The sequence below is a fragment of the Schistocerca americana genome, chromosome 2 (genome assembly GCF_021461395.2).
Source record: "Schistocerca americana isolate TAMUIC-IGC-003095 chromosome 2, iqSchAmer2.1, whole genome shotgun sequence".
NCBI classification, from domain to species: Eukaryota; Metazoa; Arthropoda; class Insecta; order Orthoptera; family Acrididae; genus Schistocerca; species Schistocerca americana.
The window spans coordinates 940,069,507-940,083,065 of NC_060120.1; the positions used below are offsets into that span (position 1 = coordinate 940,069,507).

The window sequence follows — 13,559 nt, forward strand, 5'->3', positions numbered from 1 at the left end:
CATGTAAAACCATCAGAAAAAGTACTTCTGTGAAATGTTGTTCTACTCGCGTGTCACATGGGCTCGAATGCTGGCTATGTCGTCAAAGGATTGATCCTTTATCCGAATTTCTGGACTTTGTCGTTTTGTGGTAGGTTTGTATTGACAGCACCAGAAAAGAACTGTCCGTGTTTTGAATTTCAACCAAGTCGCGGCGGGCGTCCATGCGTCCTTACTTCTTTTTTTTTTTTTTGCGTGCATCAAGGCGTGCAGCACAAACTTTGCACACACAATTCTCTACCTCAAGACATTTCGGAGAATGTCTTGAATACCTGATTTACAGATGTTGCTCCATTTTGATTTGTGAGAACAGTTTCGATACACTACGGTAGCACGTCCATTGCTTATCACTGTCTGCTCACAACTGACTGGTACATCTGTTGTTAACCGTTGTTAGTTCAAACTGCTACCGTATTGGGCTGACTTCTCTTATATGTCAGGAATAAAAAAGTCTCGGAGCTTTTTGGACGGACAGAGCATTCAGTGATTTGCTTAGCAGGATGATAGTTTCATCACTTTTTGCGCACTTTTGCAATTAGTGTAAGACAGTCACGAAAAATAAATAGGCCACATAGGCTAAGGCCCGTTGTTACTGATACCTATTAAATAATAAAACAAGTGCTGGAAATTTATGAAGTCATACACTTTGTTTCCTACCCTGAAAAAAATATTCTGTTGGCATGTGAGCAGGTTGGCGATCATCCTTCTCTTATAGAACTGGAAACAGTGGCGAGCTTCACGTTACAATTATAGAGTACGAAAAGGAAAAACTGTTTTTTAATGAAATCCTCATCCCAGTAGCATACTGTAAATCATAGTTATGACAGTAGCCATTCATATTTGTTCATCGCTGTTTTACTACTACTACTACTACTACTACTATTACTACTACTACTACCACCTCTGTTACTAAGAGGGTTCAAACTGTGTATGGTCTAAGGTTATTACTCACCAAAACACACCACTACCCTACGTATGGAGAACTGCAGCTTACCTAAAACAAAAAGAGAGTTGACTTAACTCTAGAACAGTACAGGGGGAAAAATGTTGCATTGTTACTAAAACATCGTAAATTTTACTACTCCGTATTTTATTGAACGGAAATCACAATTTACAGTTTACATTCTAATTACAATTACAAGGGTCACTCCAAAAGAAATGCACACTATTTTTTCTTAAATCCATCTTTTATTCTACATTTTTCAAAGTTTTATAGTGTGTAGATACATTCTTTAGGAACAAAATTTTAATTTCTCCACATAATTTCCATCCCTCTCAACTGCCTTAAGCCGTCTTGGAACCAGCGCCTGTATACCCGCACGGTACAGTTCTGGACCAACCTGTTGGAGCCACTGTTCGGCAGCGTGCACAAGGGAGTCATCATCTTCAAACCTTGTTCTACGAAGAGAGTCTTTCAGTTTCCCAAAGAGATGAGAGTCACATGGAGCCAGGCCTGGACTGTAAGGCGGGTGTTTCAGTGTTGTCCATTCATGTTTTGTGATCGCTTCCATGGGTTTTTGACTGACATGTGGCCGTGCATTGTCGTGCAACAGCAAAACATCGTGCTTTTGCCGATGTGGTCGAACATGACTCAGTCAAGCTTGAAGTTTCTTCAGTGTCGTCACATATGCATCAGAATTTATGGTGATTCCACTTGGCATGATGTCCACAAGCAAGAGTCCTTCGGAATCGAAAAACAGCGTAGCAATAACTTTTCCAGCAGAAGGTGTGGTTTTGAATTTTTTTTCTTGGGTGAGTTTGCATGATGCCACTCCATTGATTGCCTCTTCGTCTCTGGTGAAAAATGATGGAGCCATGTTTCATCACCTGTCACAATTCTTCCAAGAAATTCATCTCCACCATTCTCGTACTGTTCCAAAAGTTCGCTGCGTACCGTTTTTATTGTTTCTTTGTGAGCCACTGTCAACATCCTGGGAACCCACCTGCACGAACCTTTTTTGACGCCAACACTTTCAGTATTCCGCAAACACTTCCTTCCCCTATCCCAACGTAGCATGACAATTCGTTCACTGTGACGCGTCTGTCAGCAGTCACCAATTCGTTAACTCTCTGCACATTGTCTGGAGTGTGTGCAGTACGAGGCCTGCCGCTGCGAGGACAATCCTCAATATTGCCGTGCCCGCTTTCATCACGTAACCTACTTGCCCACCGGCTAACTGCACTGCGATCGACAGCAGCATCTCCATACAACTTTTTCAACCTCTTGTGCATGTTTCCCACTGTCTCGTTTTCACAGTACAGGAATTCTATGACAGCACGTTGCTTCTGACGAACGTCAAGTGTAGCAGCCATCTTGAAGACATGCTGTGACGGCGCCACTCACGGGAATAGTTTGAACTAAGTTTGAAAACAAGCGGGAAGGATGTATTTACACACTGCAAAACTTTCACACATGACGAATGGAAACCAAATTTTTGCAAAAATAGTGTGCATTTCTTTTGGAGTGACCCTCGTACAAGGCGTCCAAAGGTATGTCACATACAAAATAAGTACAAAATGTTCTGTTTTACAGCCTATTCTGGCAATACCAGACTGGCGGGAACCGCGAATTGGTCCCAATTACAACTGTCAATTTTTCGAGGGTTTAGTAATCTAGAATTCGAGTAACATCAGTCTATAGACTGACAAAATATTACATTTGTGGGACACAGATAACAACAAGTGTGAACACGTTAAGTTTTTGTCAGGCTTCATCTGCCATGAGATTGCTTTGAAAGCGTAATGAGACTGCTTCGAATTCCCCTTACATTTCTCACGACTTCACATTGTTTGGCCTGCTACAATCAAATTAATACACGTTGTGTATCGCTGTGGTGACGTAAACTGTCGTATAGCCTTGTAATTTTACATCTTTGGATTACTGACCGTCGTTTGGCAATGATACATTAATCCTACTTGCAACTGCCAAACAAGTAGTTAACTCAACATATCTGAAGAGATCTCGCTGATACATCTCAACAGTTAAACATGTCAATGTGGCAAGATCGATTTCCTTAACGTACTTCATGAAAAATACTTGAGTGCTTCAACTTAACCGCCCACATCTCGTGGTCGTGCGGTAGCGTTCTCGCTTCCCACGCCCGGGTTCCCGGGTTCGATTCCCGGCGGGGTCAGGGATTTTCTCTGCCTCGTGATGGCTGGGTGATGTGTGCTGTCCTTAGGTTAGTTAGGTGTAATTAGTTCTAAGTTCTAGGGGACTGATGACCATAGATGTTAAGTCCCATAGTGCTCAGAGCCATTTTTTTCAACTTAACCGACGAGTTAATCTACTAAATGTTACGCTATGCAATACAGTTAACTCAGCTAAACAGTCGTGGGTTAAAATACCAGGCCACGGTTAATATATCAAAGTATTTAGGAACGTTTCGTCCCCATCTGCGAGAAATATCTTCAGGATGTTTTATAGATCGGTCACGGCCGCTCGAGCCACTAGTCTCACCTGAAATATACACCGGACATGAAAACCTTCACTGTACCCGTTTCACTAACCAGTTGTACGGGAGCATTTTTGTCCTTGGTGGTGATGTAAACTGTGCCGTTAAGAAGGAATTACAGTACAATCTCTCTGTTCGGGTCTACATGCCGAATGTGTTTCGTTTTATTATTTGTTTTTCTTATTTTATTATACAGGGCTGTATAATCTGTAAAATTAAGGAAATGACGAATTTACGCTCTCCTATTATGCATTGGTATTAAAAATTAGTTAGCCCTCTGTTTTTACATTTTTTCGAAAATTATCGTTACTAAATACACTTCTGCTCTAATTACCAGACGAATTTTATGAATGTAAGCAGGCATGCGAGGAATACAGTCTCGATGTGTTTCCTCTGGGAAACCATTTACTGTTGCTGCATTTCTGAAAGCCATTACGAGTTATCGCAGGCTAGAACAATCCCATCTGCGGGCGCTAGGGTATGCGGACGAGTTTTGGCGGGAAATGACACCGGTATGCCCTCTAGCGGCGAACACACGAACTTCGTGGAGGGAAGTTTGCTATTGATCGACGCTGCTCCGTCGGCGAATGTGAGGGTTGCAGCTGGTGCTGCCACCTGACGAGGAAAGCAAGAACAACGTAGCCTGTGCTATTTCATTCCGTCCCTGCCCCCTCTACCAACTCCTCGTTCGTCTTCCACTTATACCCATTAAGCAGTCTCTAGCTTCACTGAATTCAGTAGAGAAGCCAACAGGAACATCCCCCGAAAAAGGGTGTGTCAGTCATTACTTTGAAAAGAGCACTGTGGTTAATGTAATAAGGTGATGCAGTGAACGAGAAAAAATATTGGGACTACCGATGTATTTGTTCCTGTTGAGTCGCAACCCGAGTGTTGTCAAATAACATAATTCAGTACTAACCGTGAAGGAAATCTGTGTGTCTATTGGTAAATCAGTGCTGCAGTCGTGATGGTGTCACAAAGATTCGAAATCACTGACTGACCCACTTAAAAATTAATTAACTATTTATTTAATTAATTAATTAAAACAATGAGGCCACATATCACACTGGAAATGTTTCTAGTCTCTTTTTTTTTCTTTTTGGTTCAAATGGTTCTGAGCACTATGGGACTTAACATCTGTGGTCATCAGTCCCCCAGAACTTAGAACTACTTAAACTTAACTAACCTAAAGACATCACACACATCCATGCCCGAGGCAGGATTCGAACCTGCGACCGTAGCAGTCGCGCGGTTCCGGACTGCGCGCCTATAACCGCTAGACCACCGCCGCCGGCTTTTCTTTTTCCTTTGCCTTTTTCCCCCTATTTCGCTGTGGGATCGACATTGTTATACAGGGCGACTCAGTTGCCCCTACAGATATCCATTCATGCAACCAGCAATGTTGAATCTGGCATTCACAAAACACGGGCACCATTTTCATACCCTCTCGCCCACTATGTGCGAACTGTCAATCCTACAGACAAAATGAACAAAACCTTTTTATAGGAAATTTAATATATTTAAATTTTGTATTGGGACACATTTTTGCTGGCGGTCAAGGCTATCGAGTTTTTCATGAGAGGTGTGAAAATTTGACCTTCAAAGGCACTTCTTCATACCACTATACAAAAATTTCCGACTACACGAACTATTCCCGATATTCAACCTTTTTTGTTCTGTATTAAATGAGCTATTGCAGCACTACCATACTCGGCTATTTCGTTAACATTATCAATTTCAACGGCCCGTGAGAGTAAAGGAAAACTTTTGTAAACGTTACGCAAAAACTACTTACGTTGACAATTCGATCAAAACTTAAACCTTACAAGCGTAGTATTTTCATAATCAGAAGCCCTGACGAATACGATGTTCACTACTGGCCATTAAAAATGCTACACCACGAAGATGACGTGCTACAGACGCGAAATTTAACCGACAGGAAGAAGATGCTGTGATGTGCAAATGATTAGCTTTGCAGAGCATTCACACAAGGTTGGCGTCGGTGGCGACACCTACAACGTGCTGACATGAGGAAAATTTCCAACCGATTTCTCATACACAAACAGCAGTTAACCGGCGTTGCCTGGTGAAACGTTGTTGTGATGCCTCGTGTAAGGAGGAGAAATGCGTACCATCACGTTTCCGACTTTGATAAAGGTCGGATGTAGCCTATCGCGATTGCGGTTTATCGTATCGCGACATTGCTGCTCGCCTTGGTCGAGATCCAATGACTGTTAGCAGAATATGGAATCGGTGGGTTCCTTAGGGTAATACGGAACGCCGTGCTGGATCCCAACGGCCTCGTATCACTAGCAGTCGAGATGACAGGCATCTTATCCGCATGGCTGTAACGGATCGTGCAGCCACGTCTCGATCCCTGAGTCAACAGATGGAGACGTTTGCAAGACAACAACCATCTGCGCGAACAGTTCGACGACGTTTGCAGCAGCACGGACTATCAGCTCGGAGACCATGGTTGCGGTTACCTTTTACACTGCATCACAGACAGGAGGGCCTGCGATGGTGTACTCAACGACGAACCTGGGTGCACGAATGGCAAAACGTCTCATTTTTTCGGATGAATCCAGGTTCTGTTTACAGGATCATGATGGTCGCATCCGTGTTTGGCGACATCGCGGTGAACGCACAATGGAAGCGTGTATTCGTCATCGCCATACTGGCGTATCACCCGGCGTGATGGTATGGGGTGCCATTGGTTACACATCTCGGTCACCTCTAGTTCGCATTGACGGCACTTTGAACAGTGGACGTTACATTTCAGATGTGCTACGACCCGTGGCTCTACCCTTCATTCGATCTCTGCGATACCCTACATTTCAGCAGGATAATACACGACCGCATGTTGCAGGTCCTGTACGGGACTGCTGCCCTGGCCAGCACATTCTCTAGATCTCTCACCAATTGAAAACGTCTGGTCAATGGTGGCCGAGCAACTGGCTCGTCACAATACGCCAGTCACTACGCTTGATGAACTGTGGTATCGTGTTGAAGAGGTGGTTGTTCTGGGTACTGATTTCTCAGGATCAATGGACCCAAATTGCGTGAAAATGTAATCACATGTCAGTTCTAGTATAATATATTTGTCCAATGAATACCCATTTATCATCTGGATTTCTTCTTGGTATAGCAATTTTAATGACCAGTAGTGTAAATGCGTACTTTGTGCTGCTAAATTCACGAAAATGTTAGGTGAAATTTAGACAAACATCAATTTCACAATTTTTAGGTGCTCGACTAAGCTGGCAGTGTAATGAGGCCAGTCAATGAAGACCAAAATAGGTCAATGTGAGAAATAATTCGTGGAGTCACAAATTTTTGTTCAGTGTTAGGATGGAGAGTCATAAACGACATATTAGAAATCCTGACCGGGGCACTTTTTTTAATAATACAGAAACTGCAGTCTCAAGTGAAAACATACCCCAGTACAAAATTTAATTGACTTGATTTTTCCACAAGAAGGTCAACTCCATTTTTTCTGTAGGTCTAATAACATGCACTTAGCGAGCGAGAGATTACGAAAATCTCGCGCGTGGTTTGCGAAAGCCAGATATAACATTGTGGACTGCATAAAACGAAATCGGTAGGTGCAACTGAATAAGACTTGTAAGAGGTCCGAGCAGATGTAATTTCGATGTATTGCTCATGCGCTGCCTGCGATATGCAAGGTCTCTGACCAGAGAGCAGTGTTGACTGCAGTAGGAACTGTGTAGCTGTAGCAGTAAGTTGTTGCTAGTCTGGAGTCTGTTCTGGTCTGGTCTGGTGTATTGTATTGGCTGGCCCAGTCGCGGTGCAGCGATGCCGGAGCCTGAGTATTATTGTATAAGGTAAAAAGCAGCCTCGCGCATATATATTAATGTTATCTCAAGTCGCAAGTAAATGTTTTAAAACTCTCGTAATAATAATCTTCCTCATAAAAAGGAACTTTTAACAACCATTCATTTCAATTTAAGGAATTTACTAATTTCTGCCATCCATGATCATCCCGATTATTGCAATAGAAAAATCAGTTGCATACTTTCATAAATGACAGATAGGTCGGCCAGCACTGCACAGAGCTGTGCCGGAAAAATTTATTGTAAGAGCAGATATATCCGGCGACTTCATTGAGGTAAGAATTTTTCCTTCTTTATTCAGAATGATCTTTCACGGCCATGACGCAGCACTGCTGTCGTCCAAAATTTACCAGGTTAAATTCACAGTGAATTATTGAAAAGTCATAAGTGAGCGACAATTTAATTGAGAGGTTACTTACATTCAGTACCAGGTTACTGAATTTATTTTTTTATTGGGACGTTAAACTGAATGTGAACGATATAAATTATAATTTTTGCTGTTGAGAGGTTTAGGAATTTTTCTGTTATGAGGTCACGCTAAATGTGAATGAATTTTGAGCTTAGATTAAATCAGAAAGAATTTTGTAGGAAGGTTACAAATGAGAAAGAATTTTGTGGGGAGGTTACACCAAATTAGAATCATATTCATATTATTTAAATAAATTTTGTGGGGAGGTTACAGCCTGTACCTCAGTTTTGGAATTTGGTGGCCGAATATCTCACCTGACGCCAGCACGCCCTCCAGGACGGTGTTTGTGTAGTGTCTAGTGTAGATCTCATGTTTAAGTGAATCAATAAAATCAAAAACCCATCATATCCATAGTTTTTGCAAAATGAGATAATGGTGGATTATTTATCTTTGACGGTAGCGCAACTGATTGTGATAGAAATACCTCATGTCCATCTAATAGTCTCCATGTTATGAGAGGGTAAATTTTACTGTTTTGTTCAGAAACGCCTCACGTCCATTGACATAAGTTGGAATATCATTCTGTTTGACTTTTTGTTGGTTGCCATGGTGGTTTACTTTGTTATCTCAGCTGTTGTATCTGACTGATAAACGGCTGACAGTCAATAACATACATAAACGATATATGATTGTGGTGCAACTAATATAATACTCAGTTTTTATCAGATTGTTTCATTGTTTAACTATTATTTCTGCACTGTTAAATTATTTAGAACAAGAGTGATGTAGAACCACCATGAAAGAAAAGAAATGGAGTTCAGTTCACAGCAAGCGTAAATGTGGTATTATTAAGGAAGAGAGATTGAAAAACAGAAAACTCACGGTTTACGGTACAGCACATTTTGTACACTCTTTTGCAATTGATACATTAATAAATCATACTAAAACGTCGTTAGTTGCAATTCATTTCTATGTAGAAACCCTCACGTCCCCACTTTTGAGCAGAAACCCCTCATGTCCAACAGTTTTACACATGAAATTTCCTGGCAGATTAAAACTGTGCGCCGGACCAAGAGTCGAACTCGGGACCTATGCCTTTCGCGAGCAAGTGCTCTAGCTGTGAGGACGGGGCGTGAGTCGTGCTTGGGTAGCTCAGATGGTACAACACTTGCCCGCGAAAGGCAAAGGTCCCGAGTTCGAGTCTCGGTCCAGCACACAGTTTTAATCTGCCAGGAAGTTTCACATCAGCGCACAGTCCGCTGCAGAGTGAAAATCTCATTCCAGTTTTACACATTAATATTTCGGTTTCTATAACAGGTATGTGCAACGTTTTGGGTCTAGAATAACATACTATGTAGTACAAAATTTGCGATTTTTCTAAGGGTTTCCAATTGTTGATCCTTCTGATAATCACGTACTTGCTTCTCTAGAAAAAATTGTGGCACTGGACACAAGGTGTTTCTGATTTTCTGAATTCAAGTGTGATGGCGTTTCCTAAGTGTTTGCGTAATACGTACCAGAGGCGGGACGTCGATGCCTGCCCAGTATTCGCCTAGCTGATTGTGAGAAACCGCCTAAAAACCATATTAATGCTGGTCTAATGCTATGTCACATTTAAACTGGAAGGTCAGTATCTTCAAGTTCCTCTGATTTATGAGTTTATGGCCTTCCCACTACCTCCTGTAAGGTGGGACGGGCACGTCATTTTTATTTTTGGTAGTCATCGATGTACAGGTCAGAGAGAGAGAGAGAGAGAGAGAGAGAGAGAGAGAGAAAGAGAGAGAGAGAGAGAGCAAGAGCAAGTTATGTTACTTTTAAACAATCTTTGATCTTGCTGCGGCACAGTATTTGTCTCTGCGTAGTCTGATACATTCTTAGTTGAAGAGTGACAGGTGACGAAAGTATTTAGTAGTGGTGTGTTGACTTGTGATTGTATCTCTTAAACGAAGAAAGATTCATTGTAAAGGGCAGCAAGACTGAAGACTGAAAGACGAAAATAATTTAAATTTTGTATAGATTTTTTTTTAAGAGAATAAGTTTGAGGTTGTGAATATTCAAATGTGTGCGAGTTCCTAAGGGACCTAACTGCTTAGGTCATCTGTCCCTAGACTTACACACTATTTAAAGTAACTTATGCTAACAACAACACACACACCCATGCTAGACGGAGGACTCCAACCTCCGGCGGGAGGGGCCTCGAAGTCCGTGACATGACGCCTCAAACCACGCGGCCACTCCGCGCGGCAAGTTTGATGTAAGACTGCAGCACTGCGCAGATAGTTATCGGAATGATTCTTGTCAGCTAGTTAACTTTGTTCTCTTGCTCAGAGTTGAGAGAAAGACCACCACACTTCCCTGAGTCATGCATTCATACATCAACTGATTAAGCTGTTTGGTTTTTATAGAAATTATCTGTTAACATTGTACTCTTTTTAAATCATTGTTCACTTTGTTAAGCAGAGTATTATTCAGACGTGCGTTATATGTGGAGATCACGTGAATTTTTACTCTGTCTTTTTGAATACACACTTCATTCTAAAATCGTTGTCTTGGAATATCAATTCACAGTAATAGTTAACTGTCCCCAGCCCGCCGTTTAAAGGTTTGTCATTACGCATTACCACATTGCACCATGAGGTATGCAACAGTTTGAATGTTGTTTGGAAATTTTATTTAGAAACAGAAATCTAACTTCGCCGCTGCCTGGTTGCTGTTTGCTGTTGTGCTTTCGAGAAAATTGCAACGATATAAAAGACAAGATTTATTCAGACCAGTTACAATTCGATTAAAATTAGGCTCTGCTGAGTCAAAGGTTAGCATACGAGTTTAAGTTGGATAACAGTTAGTGGGTATATAGTTTTGCTAACAGGTAGACTTTTTCATAGAATGAGAGGTAAATTTGGACTACATTTCGTACAGAAATACATAATGGGAAACTTACAATCTTATTACCCAAGTTTTTATGCGGAAACACCTGCTGCAGGGCTAAACTCCAATGCTGCCACGGTCAGAGGACGGATTGTCCGCTTTCAAGGAAGTGTAACAGATACGACAAAGAAATCAACTTAATTGGTCATCGAGTTCACCAGTAAACAGCGCACACACAATAGACTCCCACAGGAAAACAAATAGTTTCAAGAAATCACACAGACGCCTGTACACCGATGCTGATGTACTCTATTTTAATACTTTTTAATTACGTCGCTTTACTGTGTGCCTATCTGTTCGATACAAATTTAGCAGTTGATTTTAAACTAACTTCCCAATGAGCTAGAGACCTGAAATTTTACACTTGGGCCAGAACTGGAGACAATAAAATATGAACTCGCTTTCTTGTTGGTCTGTTCGGGACGGGTGCGGGTGAGGTTTAAAAGTCAGGAAACGCCTGTCATGTTGGCTGCACTGACGGATGGGCGTGCTGAGCGACTAGTATTGGAATGCATTCCTGGCAGGCGGTCTGTGAGCGAAGAGGTGGGAAGAGATGAGCAGAGAGAGGGGGAGGAGAAGATGTGTGCAATATATGGGTGTTTGTTTTAACTTGAGACAATTAAATATCCAAAAACGAAGCATAGCACGAAAAAAGCGTTCGAGGTGAAAAGTTAATATTAATAAAGGGGACATCTGTCTGTACTACAATTCCTGTGTAGGTGAGGTCAAATTGGTATTTTCAAATGGGAGGTCCCCATTTTTAATGCGTATTCGGATTCTACGCCGAAAAATATGTATGTTTTACTCAAACAATTTTTTCCCATTCGTGGCACATGGCACTGTCATCGACAAATATCAAGTGTGCCTGTTTGAGCAATTAAGACCCATGGCATTGCTTTCTACATTTCACTTGTGATATAAATGCAAACCTTTGTTTCTAACGGTTGATATTGATGTTCAAACGTTACTATAGTGTTGCAAATGTAATTTCACAGTACAAATAGTACGGCTAGAAAATGAAATTTCTTTTAAAAAAGTTACTTTTGTGCTAAAAGTTTTCTGTTTCCTATAATGCTGATTGTGGTAAGTACCCAAACCATCAGAATGTTTCATTTCAGTGGCCACCCTCGAATCCCATCACGACGACTGATTTCGGTGTCTATTTCCATCCAACCGCCCTAACTCTCAGGGAACGGCCTTGCCGCAGTGGATTCACCGGTTCCCGTGAGATCACCGAAGTTAAGCGCTGTCGGGCGTGACCGGTACTTGGATGGGTGACCTTCCGGGTCGCCATGCGCTGCTGCCATTTTTCTGGGTGCACTGAGCCTCGTGATGCCAATTGAGGAGCTACTCGACCGAATAGTGGCGGCTCCGATCAAAGAAAACCATCATAACGACTGGGAGAGCGGTGTGCTGACCACGCCCCTCCTATCCGCACCCTCAGCTGAGGATGACACGGCGGTCGGATGGTCCCAGTAGGCCACTTGTGGCCTGAAGACGGAGTGCTTGCCCTAACTCTGGCTCTGGCCCCTGCATGGCTACCTACTTAAAACAAACGACAACTAGTACACAAAGGTAAAATGTCCATAATGGTGGCAGGCGCACCAGCCTTGGATACTCTAGGAAATCAGACATCCCAACGGTCAGAGGCATGGTAACTCACCGAAATCAAACACTCCAATAGTGAGATGCAATGGGAACAGAAAACTATTAAATCCACATCATCGTTCCTGGATCACGCTCGATATAGTTTATAATAAGACACTGAAATGGTTAACCGTATTGTACTGTGCAATGAAATTTGGGATACTAAAGTAAATTTTGAACACAATTATCAACTGTTAGAGCCTCATAAATGAAATGTAGAATCAAATGTGTCGATTCTTAATTGAAAAAAGAAAAAGACAGGGATTTCTGATATTTGTCAATTTCTGAGCCACGTACCATGAATAGAAAACAATGGTATGAGTGGACCGTACGAATTTTTTGACGTAGAATCCGAATATTCAATACAAATGAGGGGTTACCATTTGAAAACACAAAGCTGACCGCCAACGCAGAAGGGCTGGTTAGGATGTGGCCAGTTGTAGCTAAATAATACTATCTTTTCATCTAGACGCATCGGTTTCGAGGTACCGGGTGATCAAAAAGTCAGTATAAATTGGAAAACTGAATAAATCACGGAATAATGTAGATTGAGAGGTACAAATTGACACACATGCTTGGAATGACATGGGGTTTTATTAGAACCAAAAAAATACAAACGTTCAAGAAAATGTCCGACAGATGGCGCTTCATCTGATCAGAATAGGAACTACACTCCTGGAAATTGAAATAAGAACACCGTGAATTCATTGTCCCAGGAAGGGGAAACTTTATTGACACATTCCTGGGGTCAGATACATCACATGATCACACTGACAGAACCACAGGCACATAGACACAGGCAACAGAGCATGCACAATGTCGGCACTAGTACAGTGTATATCCACCTTTCGCAGCAATGCAGGCTGCAATTCTCCCATGGAGACGATCGTAGAGATGCTGGATGTAGTCCAGTGGAACGGCTTGCCATGTCATTTCCACCTGGCGCCTCAGTTGGACCAGCGTTCGTGCTGGACGTGCAGACCGCGTGAGACGACGCTTCATCCAGTCCCAAACATGCTCAATGGGGGACAGATCCGGAGATCTTGCTGGCCAGGGTAGTTGACTTACACCTTCTAGAGCACGTTGGGTGGCACGGGATACATGCGGACGTGCATTGTCCTGTTGGAACAGCAAGTTCCCTTGCCGGTCTAGGAATGCTAGAACGATGGATTCGATGACGGTTTGGATGTACCGTGCACTATTCAGTGTCCCCTCGACGATCACCAG

The 13,559-nt window shown here is 42.3% G+C and overlaps 1 pseudogene; it reads left to right on the plus strand.

Moving 5' to 3' along the window:
• The first annotated feature begins 11,873 nt into the window (after positions 1 to 11,873).
• Positions 11,874 to 11,991, plus strand: LOC124597223 (annotated as a pseudogene).
• The last annotated feature ends 1,568 nt before the right edge of the window (positions 11,992 to 13,559 follow it).